Source organism: Lacerta agilis, chromosome 1 (assembly GCF_009819535.1).
Source record: "Lacerta agilis isolate rLacAgi1 chromosome 1, rLacAgi1.pri, whole genome shotgun sequence".
NCBI lineage: Eukaryota > Metazoa > Chordata > Lepidosauria > Squamata > Lacertidae > Lacerta > Lacerta agilis.
Genome location: NC_046312.1, coordinates 32,806,233 through 32,824,388, shown reverse-complemented (window position 1 = coordinate 32,824,388; position 18,156 = coordinate 32,806,233). Strand labels below are relative to the sequence as shown.

At 39.6% G+C, this 18,156-nt stretch overlaps 1 protein-coding gene across 10 annotated transcripts in view; it reads left to right on the top strand.

Moving 5' to 3' along the window:
* The window catches only part of NPAS3 (neuronal PAS domain protein 3), a 629,290-nt gene that overhangs the window by 472,823 nt on the left and 138,311 nt on the right, over positions 1 to 18,156 (top strand). The gene's annotated exons all lie outside the window — the stretch shown is intronic.

Below are 18,156 nucleotides of genomic sequence, written 5' to 3'. Positions count from 1 at the left end.
CAGCTTGCACTAGATAGGCATGAAATAGACATCTCCCAAACCACGGCCATCAATCCCCACCTTCTCTGCACAAAAAGCGGGAGTAAGCTTGTACACATGCCCCACCATTGGAAATAGGAGGATCCATTCTGGATCTTTCACAAAAGTTGGATTTTTTTTATTTGCTGCATAAGAAAAAGGGGGTTGCCTACATTATTCTAAAATACTAGCTGAATGATTGCTGACATTGTGCAGCTGCCAAAGTAATAGAAAATTAAACCAAAAAAAAAAAAATGCAACTGTCTGCATTTCCCCTCAATTTGCATACCTTTATTAGGAGAGGGATTTGTTTATTCCTAGGTATAATTAGAATAATAGGTTAGGCTTCTGTTTATTATTTTTTTAAGGGTTTTCATCAACATGTAACTAGCAGGCAATGATTTCAAATATCAGACCATAACTGAGATATGCCTCACTACAGAACTCTAAAATAGTTTTCATAACTATAAAAGAGAAACAGATTTCATCATTTTTCAATACCGTGTGAGGTAGAACAATGAATTTATATTATATATACAAAAATACATTTTTAAAAAAGCAAGGGCACTTGTAAGTGTGCAATGTATCTTACAATGAAAAAATTGAAGTTGGGGCATTTTAAATCATGCTGTTGTTTAACCAAAAAAGTATATTATTTTGGATGTGGTGTATTTTATAACTTGACAACTTGGAACTTTGTAAACTGGCAATTGAGAACAAGCGAAAGTATCCATTTATCTCATATATGTCTTGTTGAGGCAAAGCTGTCAGAAGAAATCTTATCATACGGAGCCCCATTTGTTTTCTGTGGTGATTTATGATAGTTTTGAAAAGGTCTTGTGATCCCATAGGCTGCCACAATTCTCTGACTTTTCTCTATCAATGGATCAGATTTTTGACATTTTTCTGAGAGCATTCAGAAAAGATTTGATAAATCAGCTTGTGGTGTTTATTTTAATTGATCTGAAGCCCATTCCTTCAAGAATTCATCAAATCTTGTGACAGGGGTTGGGTGTGCTGCAGTGAAATGAAGGAATTGGGTTGGCCATGCTCCTGTGATGATGATATAGATATTTTGTTGAAAGTTTATGCTCACAGACAAGAAGATGTCATAACTAATATAGTGTGTTGTAAATCTTTTGACACAGATTCTAATTCATAAATCTTATCCATCACATGTGATTCATGAAACAATAGACAACCTTTGATGAGAAGGTACTTTTGCGTGTGCCCCAAGTTGTTTGCTCCCCACCCCCCACTTTTTCACAAAATAAATCACCTAAGAACAAAATACCTTTTACTGTTATGAAACAGTAAAAGGTATTTTGTTGCATACATCCTTTCTTTTATGGATTTTTTAAAAAGAAACCTCTTTAAGATGCAGTTAAACAAACCATGCACTTCACTTAAGAGCAGTGAAAACATTTAGGTTATTAACTTTGGTTCTTGTTAAATGTGCTTAGTGCCAGCTGATTCTTCTTCTGTACAGGAAAAAAATCCAAAATGTCTCATTAAGCATTTCCCTAAGAAGCTATTGCTCCCATCTTTAGCTTCTTCACTCTCCTTAAAACAGCTTTTATCACTGAGAAAACCACTGTGGATCTTGAGAGCCATTGTGGAATATCTGCACTGGAGAATTATTTCACATTAATCCCTAGTTCATACATGTTAGGAAATGAAGTATACCTTTAAAACAGGGAAATGTTATATGAAGTTGAACGCATGACTGGCTGAGCTTACTTTAAGGCTAGAAAAGAAACATGAGGCAGCATGACTATCAAACCGAAGACCAGAATGAAATATACAAACTTTATATAATGCAGATTATAGAATGGTTCACTTTAAAATCCTGAGTCAGTCCCTATTCCCACCACCAGACATGGGAAGCAAGCTGCTCACATTCTACATTGTTTCAGGGACTATTAGGACATTTTAGTTTTAAAATAAAAAAAAATTGAAAAAATACCTAGCTCAAATTTACTTCTTTTCATCGCCCTTACTGCCAACCATAAAAAAAATTAATAGACCAACTACTGGTTTGGTTCTTACTTCCAGATGTAGCAAAATATCTGTTTGGTTTATGCACTTAGCCTCATAGCACTGAAGTTAATTATTTCAGTCGGTGGCTATGCCATTTTCAAAAAGAGCAGAAAACCTGTTTTGGGACACTGAAAGTTCAGCTCTAACCCGAAGTAAATGCTTCATATACCCTGTGCATGTCCTATAATGCTTTCTAATGCTCTAAGCTAATACTTTCCCCTGTGCTGGTGCTGTATGTGCTTTTACATGTTATTTTAATACCGTGGCAATTGTAGGGTGTCACTTGATAATCTCAGTGAATGAAGCTGTTATCATCAATCACCATATTATGAATTACCAGAGATTATTGCTTCTTTCCAGCTCAGGAGAATATCTCTGAAAGGGCACCAAGCTGGGCGATGATAATTTATCATCTGCACATGTGCATTCAAAGTAGCTTACAACTAATAGAATAGAAATCAATAAAACAAGGTCATCAAAACAACAATAATAAATAAAATTATCACTAAAAGGCAGTAACAGAACAATGAGGCAAGGGGGGGAACCTCTAAATGCCTGTTTGAATAAAAACATTTTAACAGCCCACCTAAAGACAGAGTAAATAAGGACAGAGTTCCACAAGGAAGGAATTTTACAATTGCAGTGCTACCACAACTGAAAAGGCCATGCCTTCCATTTATATAATCATCAGAAGAGGGTCCAAGAGCAGAGGCTTTGAATCCTATCTAATGGCTTGACCAGGTTCATATGGATGAAGTGATGGCAATCACTTTGGTCTGTGGCAATGTTTAAATGTGTGAATTCGCCCCTGAATCATTGCATCTTGTAGTAGTGTCAGTTCCAGTGCTCATTTTAGTTCATGGACTGCCTTTCCATAACTAACTTGAAAGCAGTTCTAAAAAATTTTTAATTTTGGCAAATTAATTTTATTTTCAAAGAAAACTGCAATTTATTGTAACAATCTTGCCATATTTGGGGCTGAGCCTAAAGTAATTTTTTTAAAAAAGTCATGTTAGCTTTAATCTGCTCCTGCACAAAGTATGCCAGCATTGCCATATAAATCCTCTAGGCTTTCACAGATTAATTTGGGATTTACAAAGCACTTGTGCCACAGAATGACCAAAAATATATCTTATGTGTTTATAAAACAAATACCGGTAAGAGTTCACAGGTCATCACACACCCCGTTTGATGAGAACTGACAACCTTTGTTTAGATTAGCCTTTCCCAGCCTTCGGACTCCAGACGTTGTTGGACTACAAGCCCCATCATGTGCAGCCATTTTTGCCAAAGGTCACTGTAGTCCAGTAACATTCCAGAACCCAAGATTGAGGAAGGCTTGCTTAGATGACAAATTGCCAGTGAACCAGGAATGGCAGATCAGCAATTTGGCTGAAGCTCCTGTATTTATCAGAGAAAGTTCAGCACCTGTAGGCAAGAAGTACTTATAAGATCAAATGGTACTGCATTGCAATACCCTAAATAGGAGAGCTGCAACATTAGCTAAATGATCATGATCAGGTTTCACAGAAGGTAACATTCTGGACACTCCCAATACAGCGGTACCTCGGTTTAAGAACAGTCCTGTTTACGAACGATTCGGTTTACGAACTCCGCAAAACCAGAAGTAGTGTCCCGGTTTGCGAACTTTACCTTGGTCTAAGAATGGAATCCGAATGGTGGAAGGGCATCGGCAGCGGGAGGCCTCATTAGGGAAAGCGCGCCTTGGTTTAAGAACGGTTTCAGTTTAAGAATGGACTTAAGGAACGGATTAAGTTTGTAAACCGAGGTACCACTGTATATGCCATTCTAGGTGTAGAAAATCAACTAGGGATATAGAAAATGTGGTGCAGTTATTCACACTCCTTTCCTGATACTTGTAGGCCAACTCAAAGGGCAACAGAACCAAGTGACCCTGCCATACTATTCAGAGTGCCATTTTCGCTGTGTTGGTGCAATTTACTGTTTGCATATCTTCACCAACACTGTAGAATATATTCAGCAATACTACTGAAATTAAATGTCAACAGGCCATGCTTGCTGGTTGAAGGAACAATTTATTATAAAGGATTTTCCCCTGTGTTACTGGATACTATGCATGTATAGGACTCAAATATAACGAATCCTTAGAACTGAAATGGGTCAATCATGAGGACTTGAAAAGTAGTCAAAATCCTCCCAGTTCTAATTAATTGGCAACAAAGAGTTTCTGAGTGATTCATCTTTCATAATTCCAGACATATCATTTCAAGGCGTAAAAAGAACTCTAAACTATTAAGTTCATCTCAATTCTCTGAAAGCTTAGGGAGTATATGATCACACAAGAGTTTAATAATTATAAACAACTAAGAATGAATATAAATCAGGGAGTAAAATGTGGTGAATTATGAATTCCTGGACCCGTCAAAATAGCTTCCTGCTGTGGATATTCAGTATGCCATTTGATTGGTTTGAGAACTGTGAAGAAATTACAAGGTGGTTGAGTGAGTTAGTACTCAGGGACTTCAGGGAGTAAAAAGATAATTGTGGATCAATTGTGCCAGACTCTTTGAAGCAACATAAGACTGCCATCAGTACATCAATTGTTTCTACAACAGAATTTGAGAGAGCATTTATTGAAATGAATAATTTGTTAACGCCTTGTTGCTTTGCTCTGTCCATTAGTTGTGTATTATTTCCCTCTTTATATTAAGCTGGTCAAATCCTTTTTCTATCTATTTAGGACTAAAGATTTGCCTTTGTTTATTTTGTTATTCATTCATTCACATTCATAACATGAACCATCTCCCAAAGTCTTGGCACAGATAAGAAAAATAGAAACATAGTCACCCGACCCCACCCCAACCATCTCCCCCCCCCCCGCCCACCTCTTTTCCCCCTTTTCTTCCTAATGTTTCAACAAATGAAACTGATTTGTAAAAATGTTACTTGGAAAAAATACGAGAGAGAGACATTGCACATACTTTGGAGAATCAAGAAAATCTTTAATAAAAAACAATTTAATTTTTTTGCACTTCTCTGAATTTTGAAATACAGTTCTCCAGCAAAGTAATGTCAAAAAATGCATATGCTGTTTATCTTAAAAATGCATATATTTGTGAAAATAACATGTAAATTGCATTATATTAGGGAAACTAGGAGAGTATATTAGAAAAAATATATACTTTACAAAAATGTGTATACAATTAACCCTCAACTTACATGGGGGTTACATTCCGGGAATTGTTCCTAAATCCAAAATTGCGTATAGTCAAAACACATTGGGTGCAATGTGGGGTGGGATTGCCAAAGTCTTTTTTCCCGGATGGATGCCCCCTTTCCACCCCCTTTTTTACTTTTATATCTTTTTTTGACAAGCACATAAAGCTGAATGTACATAAGTTAAATGCACATAAGTTGCAGACTTACTGCATGAGGGCGAATTATATACAAAGATACGTAGATCAGGATAAATTCACATTGAAATGAATACTAACGAATTTTCATGAGGACTTTTTTTAAAACTGCAAATTGATATAGAAATCTGGAGAACTAAATTTAAGATTAAAACAACGAGAAACCAAAGCAGACAGATGAATGACCCTGCAGAAACTTCAGGCTTGTATATTATCACTTCCCTCTCTTTTTATAAAAATTTGTTTCTGGTTTTAAACTGCTCTTCTCTGTGGTGTTTGAATTCAGAGAACTATGGTTCAGTTAAACTAGGAATACCATTTTTAAGACGAAGGGTTACATTCCCATCTTCACAATCTTCCTTCCAGGAGCCACATGTTAGTGATGAGGAGGGCCAGAAGCACTCTTATTTGATTTCTGATGACCCCTAATCCTGTGTGCCGCAAATTTAGTCACAAGCAGTCCTATCGAACAGGGTTTTATCTGGGATGTGTGAGAGTGTGTCCATATGCCTGAGCATTGTGGATTTGATAGCCATAAATACAGAGTGTTTACACTAACAGTTTTGCAGTTATATTAAAGTGCTTAGACCAAAGCCAGAGTGTGTTGGAGCACCATCTAGCACCAAATCCACTGTAAATAAAGGGCAGCTCTATCTACTGTGCCTGCTTGTTTTTCATCATGTTCAAGAGGGCTATAGTTCACTCCCAATGGTGTACAGCATAGAAAGCCAAAAGAAAACAATTCTACTTCCTTCCTTCCTGACTGGAAGTCTGGAGTTCTTATTAGATCTCCCACCAGTTCACCAGCTTCCAGCAGTGATTTTTTATTTGGTGTAATGCCAGGGAATGTAACCAGTTAGAACAGAAGGCAGCACTTAGTCCATTACCCAGTCAATTTTCAGCTTAAATACCATTCTTGCAGGAATATAACAGATTAAAATTGGTTTGACTGGCACTCTGTGGTTTTCGGGTCTCAGTTGCACAAAACAGGGAATTACTCCGTCTCCTTGAAGATAAGTTGTACAGAGCAAAGGAAGAAAACAGAATTTCAGCTATTGAATATTTATTTCTGGACAGCAGCTTAATCAGGAGTGGGATTTCATCAATTGCTGCAGCCCCCACCTACCAAACTACAGTTTCCGTTCTTAGTATTCCTTAATTATTCCTCTGAGATATTTGAGGAGCAACTAGTAGTAAATGAACTTGGCAAATCGGCTATTACGCAAGTAATGAAATACAAATACATATGTTTGACAATTCTTCAGGGAAATTCTGGAAATCAGGATTCTCAATGGATTGCATTGGCCAAGAGTGAGGAAAAAAACAGGTGTTATCAAAAATTTATCTGCAAACAATTTGGCTAGAGGATTAAAATAATGTGATGCTTCTCCTCCCTCCCCAATGGATCCCAAGTAGCTCAGCTAATATATGGAAAGTACTGATTGTCCACTAATGAACGAGGAACTGCTGCGAGTGCACACAGTGATGTGGTCCTAAATATTCAAGGATTTTACATTAACATTATTTGCAGCCTTGCATATCAATATTGCATCTAATCTTAAATGAAGGAGAGATCAGCTCTACTGAGAAAAAAACCTTATTTTATTCAATGCCAAGGCATGGGAAATTAGTAAATTAAATATTTGTATAAAGAAAATAACCAAAGCCCTCAAGTCCTGGTGGTTTGTTTTAGTAATTATGCCTTTATGAGTTAGAGCTTGTATTTGTACTTTGCAGAAATGCCTGAAGTAGTTCATGCCATTACTCTTACATAACGTGCTATATAGCAATGGACTTTTGCAGAGTAACTTGGAAGTTAAATTGTGTGTGATTTTGTTTTGCTTATGCCTTCAATTCCTAGGACACTTTAATTGTGAGCCTAATGTCAGTTGTCACAGATTCTGTTCCTTGATATCTCAATGTGCCCATATCTCAGTTTAACATAATTTCACCCATCCGTGATGTCAGGGCAGAATAATTTAAATTATACTATCTAAGGCCTTCACTAATATGCAGGACAGCACAAGCACAGTGACGGTATGGGGATGAATCGTCTAATGTTTACCATAAGCCATTATAAAGCTGCAAAAGTCTCCCAAACCCCACAGGTCTCCATTTTGTCATTAGCTTTACCAGTTTAAACAGTATGCTCCAAGAAATATCGACAGGTCAAGTACAGCAGGGAAGTGTGTGCGCCCCAGTGGCCTTTACACTGACAGTTTCTCCCACATTAAAGAGTTAACTAGCAGCCAACCAGCTCAGAGTGGAAGCTAATGAATGAAATGGAGATTGATATAGACTCTCTTTGCAGGTGCATCGATCTGTATCTTCTGAACTCAGTTTAGGAATTCTGCAGGCAGTGTTGCATGAGTAACCCTGGCATAGTGCCCATTAGCAAATAACTCTTTTAATATTTGCCTTCAATTGATTCATTTATTGTCGTACAAACGTACACCCAGAAACTTTGTTTGTGTTTTGTCACTGTAGTTCCAAGGTATGAAATTGTTTTACATTCTCAATTTGCCGTGGCACCACATGTCACGAGTCTTGAGTTTCAAAATAATTTTGATAGTGTTGTTGGTGACAATATTCTCTGAAGTTAGTTCGGATTGAGTGCCTCATCTTCCTTATTTATTGCCGTATTTGGGGGGCTCTGGGCATTTTTGTTGCTTTTTCACAATGTATAAGCATAAACAAAGGAAGGGGGAAAAGATTTTTAAATGCTTCGTTCTTTGGTTACAAACAACAACACCCCTGTCTTGTCTTCTCTGGATATATTTTAGCTACTGTTTCCTCAGATGTGCCAAGTGGCATACTAGAACTCACTTGAGCTCTCATTGCTGGTATTGTGGTGGAGAAGTCAGCATCTCATTAAAGTTGTACTAGCTTCCCTGCAGTGTTGCTTGATTTCTAGACAGATTTCACAAAGAACAATGTTCTGTGCAAGCTTACTGCTTGAAACGGCAAGCTGGAATGCTTATTCATAAGCAGATCACTTGAATTGGTGAAGTAAAACAAATCCAAAATCTGAGGGCTGGTTTGTAGCTCAAGCCTGTAGGTTGTACACACAGCTGAAGAGGAAACCAGCTTTGGACCCATTCTTCTCCCTTACTCCTATACATATTATTTATTGCACACCACCCCAATCTCTTAGTGGGGTGAGATTCCAGGGGTCAATTTCGTCAGAATGAGGGACAGTGGAGAAATATATGATTTATTTACACACATATACAGCCTGACACTACGAGGGGCTCACAGCATTAACACCCCAAGAAAGTCTTGCTTCTCTTATAGACTCAGCCTTGGATTCCAGGTGAAATCAAGCCTGTCTCTCCATCACAGGCATCAGCCTACCACCTGCTTCCAGCTCCGACTTTTGACCTCCTACCTACCAGCCAGTTAAGGGAGGGGGGCACCCACTTGTCCTCTGGCACAGAGCAACTTCCTTCATTACCTTAACAACCCACACCATGAAGCTGGCGCAGAAGGTCCAACACCTTTGTGGTTGCTAATGGACCAGTAATGAAGTATCAAGTTAAAATGCATACAAATATAACAGCCCTGTTACACAAACTGTTGTGGTGTAAATTATATTGTGTATCTTCTAAAAGTAATACTTATATTTCACATTCCTCAAAAGGATTGTGCATTGCAGGGATTGGACTCGATGACCAGTGTGGTTTCTTCCAACTCTACAATTCTGTGATTCTAGTCGGAGCAATCTCAGGTGGCAGGTGCTGGGGGAGAGGGTGTGTTGAAAACATGCTGGATGACAGTGCTGTGTGTTTCTGTCCTGTGCCCCTTTGGCTAGTTCATTTGAAGATTCTGGCCCATCCCAAGTTTCAAAGTAAAAATCAATGGCCAGTCTGATCAGATTCTGTACATGAAATGGGAGGATAGGTGCCAATGTTTCAGCCACCTTAGACAGTCTTGCGCCAGACCAGCTTTTGTTTCCCCCAGGACAGAAAACAGATACCAGGATTTGGATTTGAGACCCGAACCAGACTTATTTACATATCTCTGGTTTGTGCTTCAAAGCTTCAGCTCTGAAACCTTAGAACACATGAACAATTATTTATGTTACTTATTTGTGTTATTGTGTATGGTTTGTTCTATCACATTTTTCCTGTTTTCCTACAATTTATTATGTTATTGCATAATATCTCACCAAACCTGTATAGCATTGTGACAATATGCTTTGACTAATAGTTTGACAACACAGCAAGTTAGAAACAATTCATTTTGCGTGAACTATAGACTTTCTTAATCACTTCAACCTACTTCATGCCTTACTGAACTCCACTTCTCATTTTTAAAAATATCTGAATTGTGATCTCTCAGACACTGATGCAAGTCCAAGGAGCTCCATGAAAATATTTCTGATTTACTCTAGTGCAGCTAAAATCTGAATTAGATCTGATGCTCGTATATCTTTCGGGGCACAAATAATTGTAAGTAGATTTTGCATGCTGAATCTAATGGATTGTCAGGCATGCTTGACATTATTCTATAGGCAAGACCACAGAAAATCAATACATCTTAGGCAAGGTTTAATTTATTTGTTGGTTCTTAAAACTAATGACTTTCCTTTTCTGTTTGTTGATTTTCTTTTTAGCACGCACCCTCATGAATAGTTACAATTTTATCACACTTATTAGTAACCAAGCTACAGCGTCAGTGCCATTAAAGTGTATACAAAAGATTGGGTATATGTATGAAAAATGCTTTCCTATATAACTGAGACTCAATATGACAAATCTGAAAGTGATGGGCCCTTTGACAACATATATTTTCATAGGATGTATATTTTCTATTTTAAAAAAAATTGTACTACTAAAAATATTACCCAAAATACTCTTAGCAGCAGAATGCCTAGCAAACAAGCATTCGGTCATTGGTCCAGAAATCAGAGGCATTTATTTATATATTTAACCCAGCCAGTTTGGTGTAGTGGTTAAGAGCGGTAGACTCATAATCTGGTGAACTGGGTTCGTGTCTCCACTCCTCCACATACAGCTGCTGGGCCTGGGTGACCTTCGGCTAGTCATACTTCTTTGAAGTCTCTCAGCCCCACTTACCTCACAGAGTGTTTGTTGTGAGGGAGGAAGGGGAAGGAGAATGTTAGCCGCTTTGAGACTCCTTCGGGTAGTGATAAAGTGGGATATCAAATCCAAACTCTTCTCTTCTTCTTCATCTCTCCCAAGCTCCACCCTGGCCTGCACCTCTGGTCTGGGGTTCATGACCAGGGATTGGTCCCTCCTGAACCAATATGTTAAAGGTAAAGGGATCCCTGACTGTTAAGTCCGGTCATGAATGACTGGTGTTGTGGCGCTCATCTTGCTTTACTGGCCGAGGGAACCAGCATTTGTCCACCGACAGCTTCCGGGTCATGTGGCCAGCATGACTAAGCTGCTGTACTTTCCCCCAATTGTCATGGCAGCATCAATTCCAGGGATATGCAGCTGTCCCCCATGCTTGACAGGAACAGCACTCTTGGGGCTGCTTTAAATCAGCCATGCATGCTGGTGTGGTCATGGCTGCTTCTCATTAAGTGCATAAAAGGGAAAATAAAAGTAATTATCCAGGTGTATATGTCTGGGGTTGGGTTTTTTGTATTGTGTATTAAGCTACATGTTATAAACAAAATCCACATTAAACATTGGAAACAGGATGAGCTTGTGTCACAGCTAATTTGCAGGTCCACTTTTTGCACAATTTGCCATGAAGGAATGCTGGGGCTGGTGATCCTGTTTTTTGTGCACCACAAATAAAATATGTGCAGTGTGCATAGGAATTTGTTCATATTTTTTTCAAACTATAGTCCGGCCCCCAACAGTGTCTGAGAGACAATGAACTGGCCCCCTGTTTAAAAAGTTTGAGGATCCCTGGCCTGGATGGAATGCTGTTGGCCAGCCTGTGTCATCTGATCCATACTGAGTGGCACAGCAGTCCAGCAGCTTCCTTTTTTGACAGGTTGCCTTGGTGAAGCACCTGGTTCCAGCTGCCTTAATCCCTGCTTTGCCTTAATCCATACACATAGTTACTAGTCCAGTTTGCATGTCACAGTAAAACATCCTTAAAACAACTGTGGTTTAATGTGAAACATTGCTGTTCCTGTGCTACAGACGAAACAAGTCAGAATCTGATTTGTCATGTTCAAAACCAGACTCGCATTTCGTTTCTTGCAGAGTACAGGCAATCCACGAGTGGGGTGCCAAGAATAAACCTTAGTTTCCATTCGTGGTTCATTCAGTTGACATGACTAGGTTGGCTCTGGCTTGCTTTGTCAGGAGGACTGAGGAGGAGCTTTTGTACTTTTTCAGTTCCCTCATTCATATTAAACCATTGTTTGTTTTAAACAATAGTTTCATGTGGTATGTGATAGTTTCATGTGGCCACAGTGGTGCATAGCAAGCATCTATCATTTGTCTTAAATACTGAAAATATTGATTTTCAGTATTTTAAAAATCCAATGAGATTTAGAAATAGAATTGGTGATGGTAGTTTTCTTCCTCTTCTGGTTACCATATAAATCAAGCACACTGCTGTACAATTTCCAGACTTCATGGCATACCCAGTTAAGTTTAGAAATCTAAAACAGAACTTCTCGGGAATATCAGCTCAGACCATAGTGGGTGTAAAAATATTCCAGGGACTGCAGTCAATCCATATTTCCTGTGCTTTGACTTAGGTAGAACCACAAATCATTCCTAAGTCTATCTAAGACTGCCAACTTACTAACAAATACCTTCATAAGAGATATTCTCTTACTGCCACCTTTACTGATGTGAAGGCTTCTCAGCACTAGAGGGAAACTGTTCTAGAAATTGATAAAGAACTAGAGAGTGTATAACAGCTGGACCATGCATTTCAAAGCAATTCTTTACACTCGTAATGGATATGGCAAATGTGTGGTTTCTGTTAGGATTTCTTCTGACAGCCATGAACAAAGTTTTTGCTTGCCTGGGTTGCTTTTGTTTTTGGTTTTTTTTACAGTAATGTAACCATCCTAAATCACCAGTAGAGATACAGTGACTTTTACTCTTGTTTTGTTTCCAATGCACCAACAATGCTACAAAGTTTGGGCTTGTTTCCTTAATTTTTTTTAAAGATATACTAACCTTAGTTTGCTGTATGCCTTGTTAAAACAAAGAGCATTCGTTAATATAAAACTATAGATTTTTTTTCTTTAAAAAATATGCACCTGGATCCGTTTAATCCAGAAGAAATAACCCAAATGAATGAATCATACAAAGAATAAATAACAAGTCTCAACAAGTCTGCTTGGAAAGCAATTTGGGACATCTGCCATGTTTTATTTTCAGTAGAAAGGAAGCCTTACTAGATATGCAAATGGGCAATTGGCAAGAGGATGATGGCTTCACCTCTGGAATCTGCCTTTAAAAGCAGATTGCTTCACTTTGCTTCTTGAAGAGGCCTGCCTACAGATTGCAAGGAGACTTCCTTTATCTTACAGGGAGATACGTTTTAAATTTTTGCTCCAAGATCATAATATGGGTTTGGAGTTTAAAGAAATGCTAGACCATTGTCTTCCCTCGGTAATGGACTGGATGAGAACTAACAAACTGAACCTCGGATAAGACTAAGGCACTGTAAGTGGGTGGTTCCCTAGACCAGATGGATGGGAGGTTGCCTGCTCTTGGTGGAGTTGCTCTCTCTTTGAAGGAGCGGGTAAATCGCTTGAGGGTACTTTTGGGTCCTTTGCTGTTGCTTGAGGCTCAGGGGGTATCAGTGGTGCAGAATGACTTTGGCCAGCTTCGGCTGGCAGCCCAGCTGTGCCTCTGTCTGGACAAGGATAGCCTAACGTTTTACCATCTATGCTCTCAAAAAGCTGTAGGTTAGATTACTACAACTCATTATATGTAGGGCTGCCTCTGAAGACGATTCAGAAAGCTGGTGCAGAATTCAGTGGCCAGGTTGCTCACCAGGGCAAGATGGTTTGAGCATATAACACCAATCCTTGCCGGACTACACTGGCAGTTAGTTTCCAAGCCCAATTCAAAGTGCTGGTTTGGACCTATAAAGCCTTAAACGGCTCAGGACCGCAATACCTCAAGGACCGCCTCTGCCCATATGAACCAACCCGGACTCTGCAGTCATCATTAGAGGCCCTTCTTAATGTGCCTCCTCCATGAGAGGTCCAGAGGGTGGCAAAATGAGAAGGGACCTTTTCTGCAGTGGCTGCCCAATTCTGGAATGCTTTCCTCAGGGAATCTTGCCTGGCGCCTTCCTTACATATCTTTAGGTGCCAGGCAAAAACTTTTCTCCATAAGCAGGCCTGTGGGCTGATTAACATTCCATGCCCTTTTAAATGTGCTTGTGGGAGGGGGGTTATTGGGCTTTTGTTTGTTTTAATATGTATTTACTATTCTTACTTTGTATTTTTACGTTGTGAACAGCCCTGTGATCTTCAAATGAAGGGTAGTATACAAATTTTAATAACAACAACTCTTGTTGGAGAGCAAGGGGTTGTGGTAAAAAAAAAATGTCTCCAGTGCCAGCCAAACATTTTCAGATATGAGCTGGAATTAGTATATCCTGAGATATTGGTTGTGCATGTCTTTAAAATGAGCCATAAATTTGTATATTATCAAATTGTATATATTTTCATAATAAGGGAAAACGTATAGGAATTTTGTGACATCCTACCTCAGGTGTAAATCCTTGCATCTTTTTGAAATATTTTCCTTTGGATTAAATCTCTTTCTGCTTTGGCTTAGTGTAGGGTTAAACTTGAAGAGCTATTTCAAATATTGTAACAATGGAAGTTTTTAGAAGTTTAATAAGAAATTATATAACAATTTTAATGAGAACAAACTTTCCATTCTACGGTCAGCTTTCTTTACAGAGCCTAGTTACATTTCCTATCCATAAAACTGAAATAACAATCACTAACTTATTTATAGCTACTTACAAATTCCTTTTCATGGTTGTGTTACTTACATTTGCTGACATGAGGAATATTGAGAAGTTACCATAGTTGCTTTCATGTACCCCAAATTTTTCAGTGTAGAGAACATTCTTTAAAGGCTGGCTCAGTTCTTTAAAATAGTGTTTCTAAAAGAAAGTAAATCGTTGTAAATTATTGAAGATATACTGCTATAAGATTCTGCAAAGAAAATCTGAATAAAGCTTTTCTTTTCAGTCTTGGTGTATAGGGTGATTTCCAGTCATAATACCATTGTATAGGCAAAGCTGCTTTAGATGCGTTATAGTTAGCATTTTCTTCTTCCTTGGGGGTCAGCTCAGTTGGATTTATAGTGTTAAAGGGAAGTAGCCACCTTTGCAAGTTTAAGAATCCAAAATACTGCATTCTTTTTAAAAAAAAGTTTCAGAATTGCAATGTATTCACAAAATCAACCCCAGAGCCATTTTTTTTACGGGGGGGGGGGGGGGGGGGCTGTAACTGGGACACATCACAAATGTGCCCAATCTGTCCTGGAGCTCTGTAACTGATTAAAATACTTTTTATTGATATTATTATAATATCAATATAACTACTACAGTGGTACCTCGGTTTTCGAACGTAATCTGTTCCAGAAGACCGTTCGAGTTCCAAAACGTTTGGAAACTGAGGCGCAGAGGGCAGTCTTCAAATTTAATAAAGATTTTTTGGGGGGGCACTCAGCGGAAGCCGTTTGACTTCCGAGGCGTGTTCAAAAACAGAAGCATTTACTTCCGGGTTTTCGGCGTTCGAAAACAGAAACGTTTGACTTCCAAGACGTTTGAAAACTGAAGTACCACTGTATTATAATGGTATGACTGAATCATATACTGGAAACACAAGACATCCAAAGATTCAAGAATTTATCCCATGACTGGCTTGCTGTAGAAAAATAGACTATTTGTTTAGGTGTATTGTTAATGCTGCTCCGTTGCTGCATTTTCTGTCATCTTCTCTTTCATAAGGATAGCAGTGCCACTATTTCTTCCTCTGCTTTATTTCTTTCCAGCGTCCCCTCCTCCCTAAAAACACACATGCCCCAAACTATCACACTTGAAATCAAAACAAGCATGAACAATGCAAAGTCAGAGCAGCAACGCCCCACTGAACCATGGCAGAGTTTTCATTAACACAGGGCCGGAGCTTCTGCCCAAACCATAAGCAGGTGCCATTGGCATCCCTGCATTGGTATAACAGAGGAAAAGTTTACATTTGCTGGTGAGACCACACCATCAGTGTGTAATAGTGGAGGATAGTGCCTGGAGGTTTTGGCCCTCTGATAGCAATCTCCAGCATGGGCAGGGTGACAAGGGGTTGCTAGTTCTGTAGTAGGAGTAGGAGTATTGTTAGTTGTTATTCTTAAAAGGGTGACTCATAGCAATTTCAGTTAAAAACTAAAAACTAAAAAATACAGTTAAACAAAAAGGCAGAACTATAAGCCCTCCGCCCATTAAAAGAGGCCACAGTATCCCACATGTCTGGTGAGAAAGAAAAGTCTTTGCCTGGCACTTAAAACTAGATAAAGAGGATGCCAGGCATGCCTCCCTAGGGAGAGTAGGGAGAATATTCCATGGGGTGGCCACCACTGAAAAGGCTCATTCTTGTGTTGCCACCCTCCAAATCTCCCATGGAGGGGCCACATAAGTCCTCAGATGATGGACGCAGGGTCGACATTGGTTGTAATAATAATATAATAATAACAATAATTTATTATTTATACCCCGCCCATTTGGCTGGGTTTCCCCAGCCACTCTGGGCGGCTCCCAACAGAATATTAAAAGCACGATAAATCATCAAACATTAAAAGCTTCCCTAAACAGGGTTGCCTTCTGATGTCTTCTAAAAGTCAGATAGTTGTTTATTTCCTTGACATCTGTTGGGATGGAGTTCCACAGGGCAGGCGCCGCTACCGAGAAGGCCCTCTGCCTGGTTCATGTGGGAAGAGGCAATCCTGGGGTTCTCAGCTGCATGAGGCTTTATAGGTCAAAGGTACCACTTTGAGCCCAGAAACTAATTGGTAGTTCATGCCAGAATTCATGCCAGAATTTATGTTCTATCTTTTGACCATCCTAGCCCAGTCAGCATTCTGGCTGCCGATTTCTGCACCATGAGATCATAGCCAACAGGCGTTAGGCTGTCACTGTCCACCACCACGCAGAGCTGATGCAAGGCAGTCCATGTCACCAAGGTCACTTTGGCCTCAACCAACAGCAGTGGATCCAGAAGTACCTCCCAAGTTACATACCTGCTGCTTCAGAGGAAGTATTACCCCATCCCCAGCAGGCAACCTCACAACAGTCTGGTCTAGGAAACTGCCCACTAACAGTGTCTCAGTTCTGTGTTCAGTTTATTGGCCCTCATCCAGTCCATTGCCAAGATTTGCCAAGATATCATTGTGACATCCACTGCCACTCTTGCAGGTGTAAAGGAGAAACACAGCTGTGTGTCATCAGCGTATTTCTCACAACATGCTCAAAAATTCCTAGTGACTGCACTAAGTGGTTTCATGAGTTCCAGAGTTCATGATTTGGTATATACCTCAGAATGCTTCTCTCACAATATGAAATAATGCACCATCACCACAAGCGCAACCAGTTAAGGTTGATAGGTTGGGCCTTGTTTAGAGAACCGTTGTCTAGAGACATCCAACAATGAAAACTTTTTCCACAATAGCCCTGGAGGAGGGGTGGGGACTGGATGTGGCTGGCACTACCTGTCAAACATACAACATCATATGACATCAGGCAGTCACATTTGGAATGAAGAATGCACTCAGTTCTCCCTTTTTTGACCTTTCCATCCCAGGCTTTAATTAAAACCCGAACTGCAAAGGAACATTGTTCCTGGAGATGCCAGACATGGTTGCACAATAATAATTTTGTGCCAGTTTCCCAGACGAAAGCAGGACTTGCATTTGGCACAAAAAGCAAGACATGCATGTGGCAGAGATTGGTTGCACTCAGGAACTCCAGCCATCTGCTCCCAAGTGTAGCCAATCCCACCAGGGCTTGTGTTTTGCACTAGATTAAAAAGGCACTGCTGGCAAGCCTGGCTTTCAAACAAATAACTGGGAGTGCACTGTCAATTTTTCTTTTGTAGTAGCAGCTGTACTTGCCTCACACCTGATGCGGGACCAGTGGGTAGGGCTTGGGCAGAAAGCCTTGTGGGCCAAATAGGAACCCCTGGCAGGCCTAATTAGGGCCACAGGCCAGAAGTTTCTCACTTGAACGCTGGAGGCATTAGAACAAATTGCCTGGATGAGATTTGCAACAAATGAATGTAGACATTTAAGGAGCTTCATAAGACATACTTTAGCAGGAATTTTTGGAAGTGAAGCTGAGGCACAGGCAAGAACAAGCACTCTCTTCTAGCACAGCTGCAAGGAGATCAGAAGTTTTTGCTGCTATTTTTCAACTCATTAAGGCTACTCATTATGTAACCCAGACAAGCTGTGACTACTGTTAATCATGAGTTAGGTAAACAAGTCAACAGTAATTTCACATTTGAGTTCTTAAAGAACTCTTGGGCAGATACCATCTGGATCTGGTGATTTGTCAGTTTTTAATTTGTTAATGAGGTTTTGAACTTTGGCTCTTGTTCACCATTAACCCTAACCTCAGACTCCCTTCCTCTGCAAGTTAGTTCAGGCACACCTGCCCATCTTCTGCAGTGAGAGATACAAATAATTAATTCAGTTTCTCTGCAATCTCCTTTTATTCCTTTGGCACACCTTTAACT